This window comes from Culex quinquefasciatus, chromosome 2, assembly GCF_015732765.1.
Source record: "Culex quinquefasciatus strain JHB chromosome 2, VPISU_Cqui_1.0_pri_paternal, whole genome shotgun sequence".
NCBI lineage: Eukaryota > Metazoa > Arthropoda > Insecta > Diptera > Culicidae > Culex > Culex quinquefasciatus.
This window is the reverse complement of record NC_051862.1, coordinates 59846697-59861120: the sequence shown is the minus strand read 5'-3', so window position 1 is coordinate 59861120 and position 14424 is coordinate 59846697. Positions and strand designations below refer to the sequence as shown.

At 35.5% G+C, this 14424-nt stretch overlaps 1 protein-coding gene across 1 annotated transcript in view; it reads right to left on the bottom strand.

Moving 5' to 3' along the window:
- LOC6038544 (guanine nucleotide-binding protein G(s) subunit alpha) overlaps positions 1-6596 on the bottom strand; it is a 38216-nt gene extending 31620 nt beyond the window's left edge. Inside the window, exon 1 of the mRNA XM_038252024.1 lies at positions 6462-6596. The gene's annotated coding sequence lies outside the window, so the exon portion shown is untranslated. The remainder of the gene's footprint in view (positions 1-6461) is intronic.
- Between the last annotated feature and the right edge of the window lie 7828 nt (positions 6597-14424).

Here is a 14424-nt window from a genome sequence, read left to right as displayed (position 1 = left end):
ATATACGCGCTGGGTCCTTGTCCATTTGACAAGGGTTCGGAAGTTCTAAATAACGTTTGAATCCGATTGGTGCAAACGTTTTTCAGGGCGGGGCTTGTCGATAAAGCTGAAGTACCTCGCGCTCGGCTAGCCAGCGTAGAAATGGGTCACCGAAGCTCGGCAGAGCTAACACCTTCCAAATGCCTATGCGAGTTATTTTTGCATGTATAAAAATAATGTAGATCTAAAAATCCATGGAAACAATTCAATTTGTAAGAAGCGGCCGCGTGGTCCCGTTTGGTTGGTTGCACACACACACACACATGACATATTGAAAAAAAAATATTAAGGCAATCATATATTCAAATTTAACCAAAAAGGGGTCGCAGAACTCAAATTTGATGCTAAAACAAAAAAAAATAAAAAAGCGAGAAATATTTTTTTTCGTGATTCGATTATTTGAAGTCTTATAAAAAACTTCGGATAATCAAACTTCAGCTAATCGAGACTTCGGATAACCGAGGCTTCGGATAATCGAGTCTGGATTGTATTAAGTAGCCATTACACTACCGCAAACTCGCACTTTTTCGTGTTTGACAGTTTGCTAAACTCGCAAACAAAGCAAAATGTATGCAGGCTGACGTTTGTACAAACAAATCCAGCCAAACTGGCAAACTGTCAAAAAGTGGGAGTTTGTTTGTTTGCCATTGTGTAATAGCTCCTTTAGTAGCAAATAGATTTCAAGTAATTTTTGTTATATTTCACACTCTGTTTAAACTAAATTGTAATTGTATAGCAATGATATAGGTTGTAGAATAGGTCCAATAATAAATTTAACATGATAAATGGCAATAAAAATTCTCAAAATTAAATACGGGAAAAACAGAACACAAATTTGGGCGGTAGAGAGTTAAATGTACAACTTCAGTTGATCCGTCAAAAATAACATAATTCGGTAACGGGAGCAAACTTGACACAGGTTCCAAATTTCATGGGCCACCGTACACAGCAAAAAAAGTAGTAATGCAGCTGCGTGTAAAAGGCCTGGGTGTAAAATAAATGTTGCATTATTTTATGAAATTCTATGTAATATTACACTCTGGAATAAGAAGCATATCAGTATGGGAAACCTACTTGACCGAAATGTGAAGCTCATATATGCGTTCATTCTTTCCATTCTTCATCGGTCTGATAGCCGAGCGGGCTAAGGCGCCAGTTCTTACTGTTGGTGCTGGGTTCGAATCCCGTCGGTTGCAACTTTTTTTTTGTGTTTACAAAAATTGTACATGCAACGTGTAATATTAAGTGTCTTTTTTGACGAAGGTGATGTGCATGCTTTTGCATGCGATTTTACCATCGGATTTTTTGCTGTGTACATGTGAGCCTCCGATCAAAAGTGAAGGGTGTTGCGGTGGCAGGGCAAGGCCCTAGAGGTACACAGCTAAGCTGCTGCTGACGAGCCAAACTGCTGACAGGGCCGGGGTCAACCCGCGCGCACGTCTGGCATAGATAATCGTAAATTGGAACTGGTGGTTCCCGCTTTAGTGTGCAACACACAACACATAGCATAATACTTTTATTCACACGATGTCCTCTCTGCAGACGCGCAGCTGGTCACCACGCGAGCGCCATGGTCTCCCATTCCGAAGGTTGTCCCAGTGCATGGGCTCTTGAACACTTGCTTCAATATTGTTGTACCCGCGATAGCCCGCGTACTCTCTAAACCTATAGCCATACGGCGATAGCATAGATCCATGGTTTACGCACTTCGGGTCGTTCGGCGGTGAGACCTTGGACATGTCAGTCAGTCAGCTGCAGTTGAAACAGGTCATGCCCAGTTACTGCGCGCGGGAGGAACATGAGGCAGAGGAAGGGGCGCTCATGGGGCGACGACGAACTGCGAATGGACACACGAATGGATAAACGTTTTTTGACAAACTCTATTTTTAAAAGATTTCCATTTAATATGGATGGCCATTGTACGACTACGACGGACCAGCAACACGGCGAAAAGGAGACAGAGATCATGGGAGAGGGTTAGCAGGAGAGAGCGAGAGCATGTGTGGGGAAAAAAATATCACAGGAACAAAATAGAAAAAAAAACACTCGTTAGCAGTGGTCATCAAACGGCATCCCTTCCGTGCGGGAGTTCATTCAAAATTTACTTAAGAGCGAGTCCACGAACAGGGCATACCCCTTTGTATGGGACGTCGTTTGGACCTCACCAATCTGCCTGAAATTTTCAGGGGTTGTTTGTACATATAAAACTAGCATCTGGCCAAAATATGAGCACTGTAGGTCAACGGGAAGCGGGGCAAATCGGGACACAAAGTTTGAAGGTTCAAAAACGTCAAAAATCTTAAAAAGGCTATAACTTAGGCAAAATTCAATTTATTTTCAAAATTCAAAATGCATCTGAAATGGCTTAAAAAATGCATGCAAAATGCAATCTCAATTGGTTAAATCTAAAGGGAGTTATTGACATTTTAGTGAAAAAATAGCATAATTTTCAAACTCAACTAAAAAAGTGTTCCATCCAGATATCAACTCGGTTCGACCTGCAGCTTGTAGGGGACATCTGGGACTACCATCTGAGACTGAGAACGCTTTGGGTAATGCAGTTTAACATATTAAATAGACACTTTTACTTTTAGTGAATTTTTTGGTTGTAAATTTTTGCTCGGGGGACCCCTTAGATCCCATTTTCTGGTGATAATTTTATCATTTTCGTGTTCCTGAGACAATTTCACAATAGAATCACGCATAAAAATGTTTATTTTGATCCATTTTAACCCTTTAAAAAATAAAAGTTAAAAAAAAATAAAAAGCTTCTTTTTTCTGGTGTCATCTAGTATCCTTGGAAACGAGCTTGATTTTCAATAAATGTGAATCGAAGATTTTTTTTAACTTTTATATTTTAAAGGGTTAGAATGGATGAAAATAAACATTTTTATGCATGTTTCTATTGTAAAATTGACTCAGGAACACGAATATGATAAAATTATCACCAGAAAATTAGATCCAAGGGGTCCCCCGAGCAAAAATTTACAACCAAAAAATTCACTAAAAGTAAAAGTGTCTATTTAATATGTTAAATTACCTTACCCAATGCGTTCTCAGTCTCAGATGGTAGTCCCAGATGTCCCCTACAAGCTGCAGGTCGAACCGAGTTGATATCTGGATGGAACACTTTTTTATTTGAGTATGAAAATTATGCTATTTTTTCACTAAAATGCCAATAACTCCCTTTAGATTTAACCAATTGAGATGCTCTATCCTGCATTTTGTTGCATTTTTCAACTCCTTTCAGATGCATTTTGAATTTTGAAAATAATTTTGCCTAAGTTATAGCCTTTTTAAGATTTTTGACGTTTTTGAACCTTCAAACTTTGTGTCCCGATTTGCCCCACTTCCCCTTGACCTACAGTGCTCATATTTTGGCCAGATGCTAGTTTTATATGTACAAACAACCCCTGAAAATTTCAGGCAGATTGGTGAGGTCGATGCGAAATGGGTATGCTTTGCTCGAGGACTCGCTCTTAACCATCCAATAGACATCAAGTCACGAAGAAACAACGTTGGTAGCATAAAAAGCCGTAGGTAGGGTAGAGTAGTCATCAATGAGACACGGGGAACAATGATAAAATGGCTCTCACAAGTCGTAGTTTCAACCAATCAGGCTCATATTTTGGGGAAAGGTGTATCTACTGGATACACGTCTGCCATAATAGTGGCTTTGGTTATGGACGCTCCCTTGCAAAGTTATTCATAAATGTTTGATTTTGGGGTGTAACATTAAATTATGACTGAAAATTACATTTTTGCTTATAGGCTGCCAATAATACAAAAACTAAAATTTCTCCAAAGTTCTTTCGTCATTTCATAGGGCATGAGTTGGGCTACAATGACCTTTCATTAGAATTGACCAAAATTAAGAATATACCCAGAATCCAGGGCTGTCTCATTGTTCCCCACTTTTTTCAGCCAATGGGTAACAATGAGACACTTTGATTTTTCTTCATTAAACTTTTCAAAATCTATGGAAATCTTTCAAAACATGAATTAAAAGTGATTTTTGGCATATTTAACCAAAAATACAAAGTTATTTGGTATACATATACGGATTTTACAAAAATTAAATACTTTTTAGTATAACTTTTGTTAATGAAAGTTTCAAGTTGGCAAAATTGCTTTAAAATGTTCAAAGTAAGTCACCTGCAATGGAACAATACAAAAATATGATGTTTTACTAGAAAAGTACTGATTTTCGTAGAGTGTCTCATTGTTCCCCACCTGTCTCATTGTTCCTGCCAAGTGCGTCTACAATGAGACAGTTGGATATCTCTGGTTGTAGAGGTCGGATCGATCTCATATTTTGGTCAATGTTAGAACACATTAAAAGAAAGAAAATGCAACAAAAAGCTCATTAAAACATGCTGATGAAAAAAAATACAAAAATCGTTGAAAGTTAAAAACCAAAAGTGTCTCATTGATGACTACCCTACCCTACTAGGTAGTATTGGCTGGATTTGAAAACAATAACAAAAAAATTTACCAACTGTAAAATACAAAAAAAAATTTAACTGGAATGAAACAAATACGAGAAATAATTGAAAAATCATTCCAAACACTTTTAAAAATACTTTAATTCGAATGCTAATTGATCACTCTTTCGAAACAAATCTAAATTTTAGAAGCATTGTTTGACCAACGGATAATTTAGAGTTGATTTTGGATTTATAGACTAACCTAAAACTATGTAAAAATTAAAATTCATATTGTTGCTGAACTATTTTTTCAAGTTTTTATACCTCGGCTCTGGTTTAGGTCAAGGAGAAATTTCATGCTTATTTTCAAAATGTTGAAAACAGTAGAGTAATTTTTGCATAAACAGAGCTCTTTAAGGCTGCGTTGTATTGCGTTTTTTCAGAAATATACGATATTCTTAAATTCGGAATCACGAATTGTAATGTTGTGACATTTATAAAACCAAAATTCCCAATCACATCACATACATATAATGTTTGGTACCGTTATGAAGCTAAATACAACTAAAAAAGGTTATATTTTCTGAACGTTGTAACGTCACAGAGAATATGAAACAACAACATGTTTGAAACAGATTTTTAGATTTGCGAGACAGTTTGCTTAAAAACATCTCAAAAAAGCCATTAAAATTATCAAATTTGCCTTCGTTAGAATCTTTTGTGTAACAGTCATAGTTTGTTTGCGATCAAATTTAGCCTGATTCTAGAGATTCCAATTGGATTGTGTATCAAATAAGCATATGTTCGCAAATAGATTTTGTGATTTATTTCTAGTTGGATCTGTGTTGACCACTATCTTATGTGTTATCTAATGAACGAAAGTAAGATAGAGTTTTGGAGTAATCAGCAGTACAACTAAAATCGCTTTTTGAGGTTTCCGATTCTTTGGAAATTCAGTAAAAAGCATACAGACCGATGTCCAGCTTATCCAGTTATCCTACATAACCAGGATGACTGAGCACCACTGGTCTCTTATCCATAGTGTGAGTGTAGTTTTTGGCGAGACCGATTGTGTATCACACTTCTCGTATCACCGTACTCCAAAGTCAGCGCCAGGTTTAAGCCCCGTGTGCGGGGGTGGGGGCGGACGCTGCTGGTTCTGCTGAGCTGCCGTCGTGTTTTCCATATGTGCCGCCGATATGCCCACCACACAGAGAGACCAAACTTTCAATGTTCTCTCCTTTTCTCTCTTGCTTGCTCGCTGGTTCGAGATCTGCTGTTGTGCCCGTCGCCGTCGTCTTCGATATTGGAGAACCTGTCCTGGGGTGGTGTGCGTGGTCTAGTGGCCACACAGCGTGTCGATGTATTGGTGCGAACCTCTTTATCCATAGGTATTTGTATTAATATTTCAATATCTCTATATTATGAATTTTCCATTTTCCCAATTTTCTTCCACATTTTTCTGTTCTTTCTTCCAATAGTTGACCGATTGCAGTGTAACACTAGATTTGCCCACAAAGCACCATGCTAATCCACCGGACAGCCACCCTCTTTTTCCTGGAGGTCAAATGCTCGGTCTAGGTGATCGAATTCAACTTCATTTTGCTTTTTCATCTTGGGTCAGCGCGCAGAGAAGAGAAGAAAAAAAACTACATCCAATATTGACAGGAGCATTACCACAGGAGAACATTACACACCCTCTCTAGGGGCTTATTTTTCACTTTTCACACGACTCGCACTGGCCAAAACCACCCGGAACCCTTTTCACCTGGTTAGACCCAATCCACCACGGGACCCGCCGAGTGACCTGCCCCACGGCCACGGCCACCAGGCGAGGAAAAATTGGTCGCTCCGATTTTGGAACTACCTTTTCCTTACACACACCCGCACTCACAGCAGCAGCAGCAGCAGTCGGGAAAGAAAATTGATCCCCGAAATACCCCGCCAGGAACGGTCCGACGGAACCCAATCCCGGTGGCAAACACTTGGCCGTACCTTACACCGTCGAACGCGACCACGGTTCAGCAATTCGGAGCTCGCGAACAGGCGGAAAATCCGATTTTTCTTCCGACCAACCTGCGACGACTTGGACTTCACGAGACTCAGAGCAAGAGCACAGAGACAGGGAGGAATTTTTGCAATCGGATGAATAGTATTATTTTCTCCCGTGCGAGTCAGTCCAGCAGTAGGCGACGACGACGACGAGCAGCAGCAGCAGGTTCTTACTAGCAGTGTGTCCCGCTTGCGCACCAGCGACCCAGGTGTAGTTGCGTCCCGCTCGCGACAGGTTGTCATTCGCGGGTCGTGTGTCTTAGCTGGGCTGGGCAAGAAAGTTACGGCGAGCAAACGCGAGCTCAAGCACGGTCGTATTGATTATTTTTCATGTACGGCTTCATAGCAGGTTCATCAGCAAATTGGTCAAGAGGACAGCACCATCTAGCTGCTCGAGCGATTGCTTGGGGAGTGTGACCGTAACTTCAGGCTAGATTATACGAAGGCTATATTTAAGTCCTCTTATCATACAGTAGTCTGGAAAATAGCATAATTTATTATTAACAAACACTCTAAACAAGTGAAAAAGGGTCCAATCAATTACGATATGAACTGAAATTAGAAACAACTAGCTTTAGCTAACTTGCCTTTGCTCAATTGAAACTGTTCCTTCACTCAGTATTCCCTATGCAAAACTTATTTGCCCCATGTGCATTGAGTTGCAAACCCCTAAAAGTAGGCCTTGAGCGCAAGCGTAGGCCTCGTGCTTATTTTGAAAAGAGGTTTCACTGTTAGTACATATAGAAAATTTAGAGTTTTTATTTTTGAAGGACTGTTTCTCGGCAGAGGTTTGGTTTAGTTTGAGATATGCATTGATTCTTATGTAAAATTGTCCAGAGAACACGATGGTGATCAAATGAAAAATATATAAAATTATGGAGTGAGTGAAAATCACGTTTTAAGCCGTCTATATAATACTGCAAAGAAATAATATTGGAAGGCATTTGAGCAATTCTCTACCAAAACCGGAAATGGATTTTATTTGTATTTTTTTGATTTGGCTCAAACTTTGTGGGGGCTTTCCCTATGACCAAATAATCTATTTTGTGTCATTGGTTCACCCATAGAAATCTCCATACAATTTTGGCAGCTGTCCATACAAAAATGGTATGTATATATTCAAACAGCTGTAACTTTGTGGGATGTCAACGAATCTGCTCATCGCAGCACTCCTCCGTCAACAACTGTGATATTAGTCTTAAGCCAAACATAGATCTAGGGTTTTTTTTTTCTCAAAATTTATTTTCCCTAAAAGAACACCCAGTTAGCAAAATCTAAACTTAGAAATATGTATCCTCCCTGCAAAGGCTTATGAATTGATCTCAGTTGAAAGGTTCTCCAAATCTCTGAATTGCAAATGTAACATCCTGGAGCAGAACTGTTAAATTCTAATAAAAAAAAACACAATTGAATTGAATTGAACAGCTGTAACTTCACGGTGTATTTTTTAGAACAAACTAATGATAAAAAAAATCGGTATGTCTGATATTTGGCACCGTGAAAGAAGGGCTCTTTTCCGACATTTTGCGGTATATACCGAAATATTTCGTCGGGGGGTCCAGTGCAACTTTTTTTTTTGAAGATTTTTTTTTCGATTTTATCGGATATTTGTTCAAAAAAGTCACAGGAAATCGGTGCATTCATGTTGATATCACTCAAACTTCTTATGAATATGCCTTGGGGACTCTATCCAACTATATTTGACCAATATTTGACCTCCAATAAAAAAAATCGAACCAAATTTACCAGATTTCTAGCTTTCTTTGAAATAACCCCAAAATCCAAGCTGGAAACCCCGATACGACCGAAAGTAAATTTTTTCTTTGTACAATTTGTCATGAAATAACAGCAACTCACTGCCCGGATACAAATTTGAGCATTAAACAATGCAAAACATAGATTATTTATTTAATAAGCTGTTTATTACCCAATAGGTTCCGAAGATTATTTTTTCAATCCTCGGCCACATAACACTATTACATTTTAAAACATTTTAGAATCAATCACATTGTAGAGAACAGTTTTCTGAACAAGTTCCATAAAAAAGTATCACTTTTGGTTCAATATAAGCAGAGATATGCCCAATTTCCTGAAATAAATAGTGCCTTTCTCCAAAATTTTCTTAATTTAATTACCTTTCACATGATGGGCACTGCCTACTAAGATTTTTTTTATGATGATAATATGTTATTAAAACGTAAAAATTATAACAAGTTTTGACGAAATTAATGAAATTATTATATAGCATTCATTACAAATCTCAGTAGGCAAAGCCCATCGTGTGAAAGGTAATTAAATTGAGAAATTTTGGAGAAAGGCACTATTTATTTCAGGAAATTGGGCATATCTCTGCTTATATTGAACCAAAAGTGTTCATTTTTTATGGAACTTGTTCAGAAAACTGTTTTCTACAATGTGATTGATTCTAAAATGTTTTAAAATGTAATAGTGTGATGTTGTAGAGGATTGAACAACTAAATTTCGAAACCTATTGGGTAATAAACAGCTTATTAAATAAATAATCTATGTTTTGCATTGTTTAATGCTCAAATCTCTATCCGGGAAATGTGTTACTGTTATTTCATGACAAATTGTACAAAGAAAAGATTTACTTTCGGTCGTATCGGGGTTTCCAGCTTGGATTTTGGGGTTATTTCAAAGAAAGCTAGAAATCTGGTAAATTTGGTTCGAATTTTTTTTTATTGGAGGTCAAATATTGGTCAAATATAGTTGGTTAGAATCCCAAGGCATATTCATAAGAAGTTTGAATGATATCAACATGAATGCACCGATTTTCTGTGACTTTTTTGAACAAATATCCCATAAAATCGAAAAAAAATCTTCAAAAAAAAAAGTTGCACCAGACCCCCCGACGAAATATTTCGGTATATACCGCAAAATGACGGGGAAGAGCCCTACTTTCACGGTGCCAAATATCAGACATACCGAATTTTTTATCATTGAGGTCTCGAAAAAATACACCGTGACTTATTAGTGAATTTTCTGATCAATTTGGTGTCTTCGGCAAAATTGTAGGTAATGTTGAGGACTTTTGAGAAAAAAAAATAGGTACACGGAAAAAAAATTGCAGATTTTTTATCAACTTTATTTTCACAAAAACTCAATTTCCCAAAATACGTATTTTTTTGATTTTCGAGATTTTTTGATATGTTTTAGGGGACAACAATCCGCAACTTTTGAGCCATAGAGAAACATGGTCAAAAAATCTGCCGCCGAGTTATAAATTTTTGAAAAAATAGTGATTTTCTGGAAAAAATCGAAGTTTCATGCAAAAACAAGTTTGACATTATTTTTTAATGCAAAATTGAATTTGCAATCGAAAAGTACTTTTCAGATTTTTTGATAAAGGGCTCCGTTTTCAAGATATAGCCACCGAAAGTTTGATTTTAGCGAAATATTTGCAGTTTTTCAATTATAAAAAATAGTGACCATGAGTGACCATTTCTGAAAATATATTTTTTGAAATGTTCAGAAAATTTGCTATAAAATTGTCTAAGAGACATTGAAGATTGGACCTCGGGTTGCTGAGATAGAGCCGCTTTAAGAAAAAGAAACACGAAAATTGAAGTTTTCTAAGTCTTACCCAAACAGCCCACCATTTTCTAATGACGATATCTCAGCAATTAATGGTCCGATTTTTAATGTTAATACATGAAACATTCGTGAAATTCCGATCTTTTCGAAAAAGATATTTTGAAATTTTTTGAATCAAGACTAACATTTTAAAAGGGCCAAACATTGAATATTACGCCCATTTAAAATGCTAGTCTTGATTTAAAAAAAATCAAAATATTTTTTTTCGAAAAGATCGGAAATTTTCACAAATGTTTCATGTATTAATATTGAAAATCGGACCATTAGTTGCTGAGATATCGTCATTAGAAAATGGTGTGTTTTTTAATGATATTAAGAAAACTTCAATTTTCGTGTTTTTTTTTTCTCTTAAAGCGGCTCTATCTCAGCAACCCGAGGTCCAATCTTCAATGTCTCTTAGACAATTTTATAGCAAATTTTCTGAACTTTTCAAAAAAAATATTTTCAGAAATGGTCACTCATGGTCACTATTTTTAAAAATTGTAAAACTGCAAATATTTCGCTGAAATCAAACTTGAAAACGGAGCCCTTTATCAAAAAATCTGTAAAGTAATTTTCGATTGCAAATTCAATTTTGCATTAAAAAATAATGTCAAACTTGTTTTTGCATAAAAATTCGATTTTTTCCAAAAATCACTATTTTTTCAAAAATTTATAACTCGGCGGCAGATTTTTTGACCATGTTTCTCTATGGCTCAAAAGTTGCGGATTGTTGTCCCCTAAAACATATCAAAAAATCTCGAAAATCAAAAAATACGTATTTTGCGAAATTGAGTTTTTGTGAAAAAAAAGCTGATAAAAAAAAATTTCCGTGTACCCATTTTTTTCTCAAAAGTCCTCAACAATACCTACAACTTTGCCGAAGACACCAAATTGATCAGAAAATTCACTCAAAAGTTACAGCTGTTTGAATATTTACATACCATTTTTGTATGGAGAGCAGCCAAAATTGTATGGAGACTTGTATGGGTGAAGCAATGACGCAAAATAGCTTATTTGGTCATAGGGAAGGCCCCCACAAGGTTTGAGTCAAATTAAAAAATACAAAAAATAAAAATGGTCGAAATCGGCCGATTTCGTAGAGCGTTGCTCATTTGAGGGTTGATATTCTATTTTTTTAGGACAATTTCCTATAAGATGCAACCAGAAGCAAGTCTTTCGGTCTAATAGTTGGAAAGTTACGAATAAAAGAATAAAACGTTTTTAAGAATATCGTCGAAAAAGGGCAGTGCCAATGAATGAGCGATGGTCCAATCGGCACCAAACTTGGGATTTCTGTAAACTATCGATAGATGAACGTTCTCTCCAAGTATAGACCAATTCGGTGAAGGTCGATTTCAAAAGTGTACGCAGTTGACCTGCAATGAACCATATGTATTTTAATTTTTGAATTTTTTGAAAGGTTTTTGATGTTTAAGAGGACAAAAATCCGCAACTTTTGAAGTATGAAAAAATGTGTCTTTGTAAAAAAAACACGATTGCTTATATTACAAAATTGGCTACACTTCTTATATATCTTCTATATATATAAAAAATTTCGACGGTTTTGTTCGAACGCGAATCAATTCGTCGGATCGAGGTGCTCTTTGTTGCGTTGGGTTCGTATAAGTTCAAGGAAGGTTCTTACGCCAAAATGTTACAACTTTGGCCACTCTGGAACCGATTCCGGAAAATCTGCAGATTGTATGGGAAAAGTTTCGTAAAATCAAATTTTGATCACAGGAGGCTGAATAAGCAAAAAAGTTAAAAACGTCAACAAACGAAAAATGGCAGAACGAAGTTTGTCGGGTAAGGCTATATATAAAAAATTTCGACGGTTTTGTTCGAACGCGAATCAGTTCAATACGGAGCGTCGGATCGAGGTGAGCAATTCTCTACGAAATCGGTCTTTTTTCTTCAATTTTAATTTTTGTATTTTTTAATCCGACTGAAACTTTTTTGGTGGCTTCGGTATGCCCAAAGAAGCCATTTTGCATCATTAGTTTGTCCATATAATTTTCCATACAAATTTGGCAGCTGTCCATACAAAAATGATGTTTGAAAATTCAAAAATCTGTATCTTTTGAAGGAATTTTTTGATCGATTTGGTGTCTTCGGCAAAGTTGTAGGTATGGATACGGACTACACTGGAAAAAAATGATACACGGTAAAAAAAATTTGGTGATTTTTTTATTTAACTTTTTATAACTAAAACTTGATTTGCAAAAAAACACTATTTTTAATTTTTTTTATTTTTTGATATGTTTTAGAGGACATAAAATGCCAACTTTTCAGAAATTTTCAGGTTGTGCAAAAAATCTTTGAGCGAGTTATGAATTTTTTAATCAATACTGATTTTTCAAAAAATCGAAATATTGGTCGCAAAATTTCATTTTCGATGTAAAATCAAATTTGCAATCGGAAAGTATTTTAGTAAAATTTTGATAAAGTGCACCGTTTTCAAGATAAATCCATATTTAGGTGACTTTTTTGAAAATAATCGCAGTTTTTCATTTTTTTTAAATTAGTGCACATGTTTGCACACTTTTGAAAAAAATATTTTTGAAAAGCTGAGAAAATTCTCTATATTTTGCTTCTTCGGACATTGCTGATACGATCTTTAGTTGCTGCGATATTGCAATGCAAAGGTTTAAAAACAGGAAAATTGATATTTTCTAAGTGTCACTCAAACAACCCACCATTTTCTAATGTCGATATCTCAGCAGCTAATGGTCCGATTTTCAATGTTAATATATGAAACATTTGTAAAATTTTCCGATCTTTTCGAAAACAATATTTTCAAAAATTTCAAATCAAGACTAACATTTCAAAAGGGCCAAACATTCAATATTACGCCCTTTTAAAATGTTAGTCTTGGTTTAAAATTTTTGAAAATATTGTTTTTGGAAAGATCGGAAAATTTCACAAATGTTTCATATATGAACATTGAAAATCGGACTATTAGTTGCTGACATATCGACATTTAAAAATGGTGGGTTGTTTGGGTGAGACTTAGAAAATATCAATTTTCCTGTTTTTAAACCTTTGCATTGCAATATCTCAGCAACTAAAGATCGTATCAACAAAGTCCGAAAAAGCAAAATATAGAGAATTTTCTCAGCTTTTCAAAAATATTTTTTTCAAAAGTGTGCAAACATGTGCACTAATTCTAAAAAATGAAAAACTGCGACTATTTTCAAAAAAGTCACCTAAATATGGATTTATCTTGAAAACGGTGCACTTTATCAAAATTTTACTAAAATACTTTTCGATTGCAAATTTGATTTTACATCGAAAAATGAAGTTGAAAAAATTTTGCGACCAATATTTCGATTTTTTGAAAAAATCAGAATTGATTAAAAAATTCATAACTCGCTCAAAGATTTTTTGCACAACCTGAAAATTTCTGAAAAGTTGGCATTTTATGTCCTCTAAAACATATAAAAAAATAAAAAAAATTAAAAATAGTGTTTTTTTGCAAATCAAGTTTTAGTGATAAAAAGTTAAATAAAAAAATCACCAAATTTTTTTTACCGTGTATCATTTTTTTCCAGTGTAGTCCGTATCCATACCTACAACTTTGCCGAAGACACCAAATCGATCAAAAAATTCCTTCAAAAGATACAGATTTTTGAATTTTCAAACATCATTTTTGTATGGACAGCTGCCAAATTTGTATGGAAAATTATATGGACAAACTAATGATGCAAAATGGCTTCTTTGGGCATACCGAAGCCACCAAAAAAGTTTCAGTCGGATTAAAAAATACAAAAAAAATCGAATGACCGAAATCCTAGAGAACTGCTCAGGTGCTCTTTGTTGCGTTGGGTTCGTATAAGCCCAAGGAAGGTTTATATGCTAAAAAATTGCCACTTTGGCCACTCTGGGCCCGATTCCAGAGCATTTGCAGATTGTATGGGAAAATTTACGTAGAATCAAATTTTGATCACAGGAGGCTGAATAAACAAACAAGCTACCTATACTTCAAGAAAAAAAGACAAGACGAAGTTTGTCGGGAAGAGCTTGTTTTAATATAAAATTGAAAAGTAATTTACAAAAAAAAAATAGAAAAGGTGCACCGTTTTTGAAATATTATCAGTTACAATTTGATTTTAATATGCCAATTTTGAGTTTTTCGCTTATTAAATAACGACCAATTCTTTAAAAAAAATTCGGATAGTTCAGAAAATTTCCTAAAATTTCGCATAAAAAACATTTAAGATTGAAGCCTGAACATTGCATGTTGCTATTTATTTAATAACAGTAAGGATTTCGAATATGTTAAAGATGTGGTCTATCAATACCAAGCAAA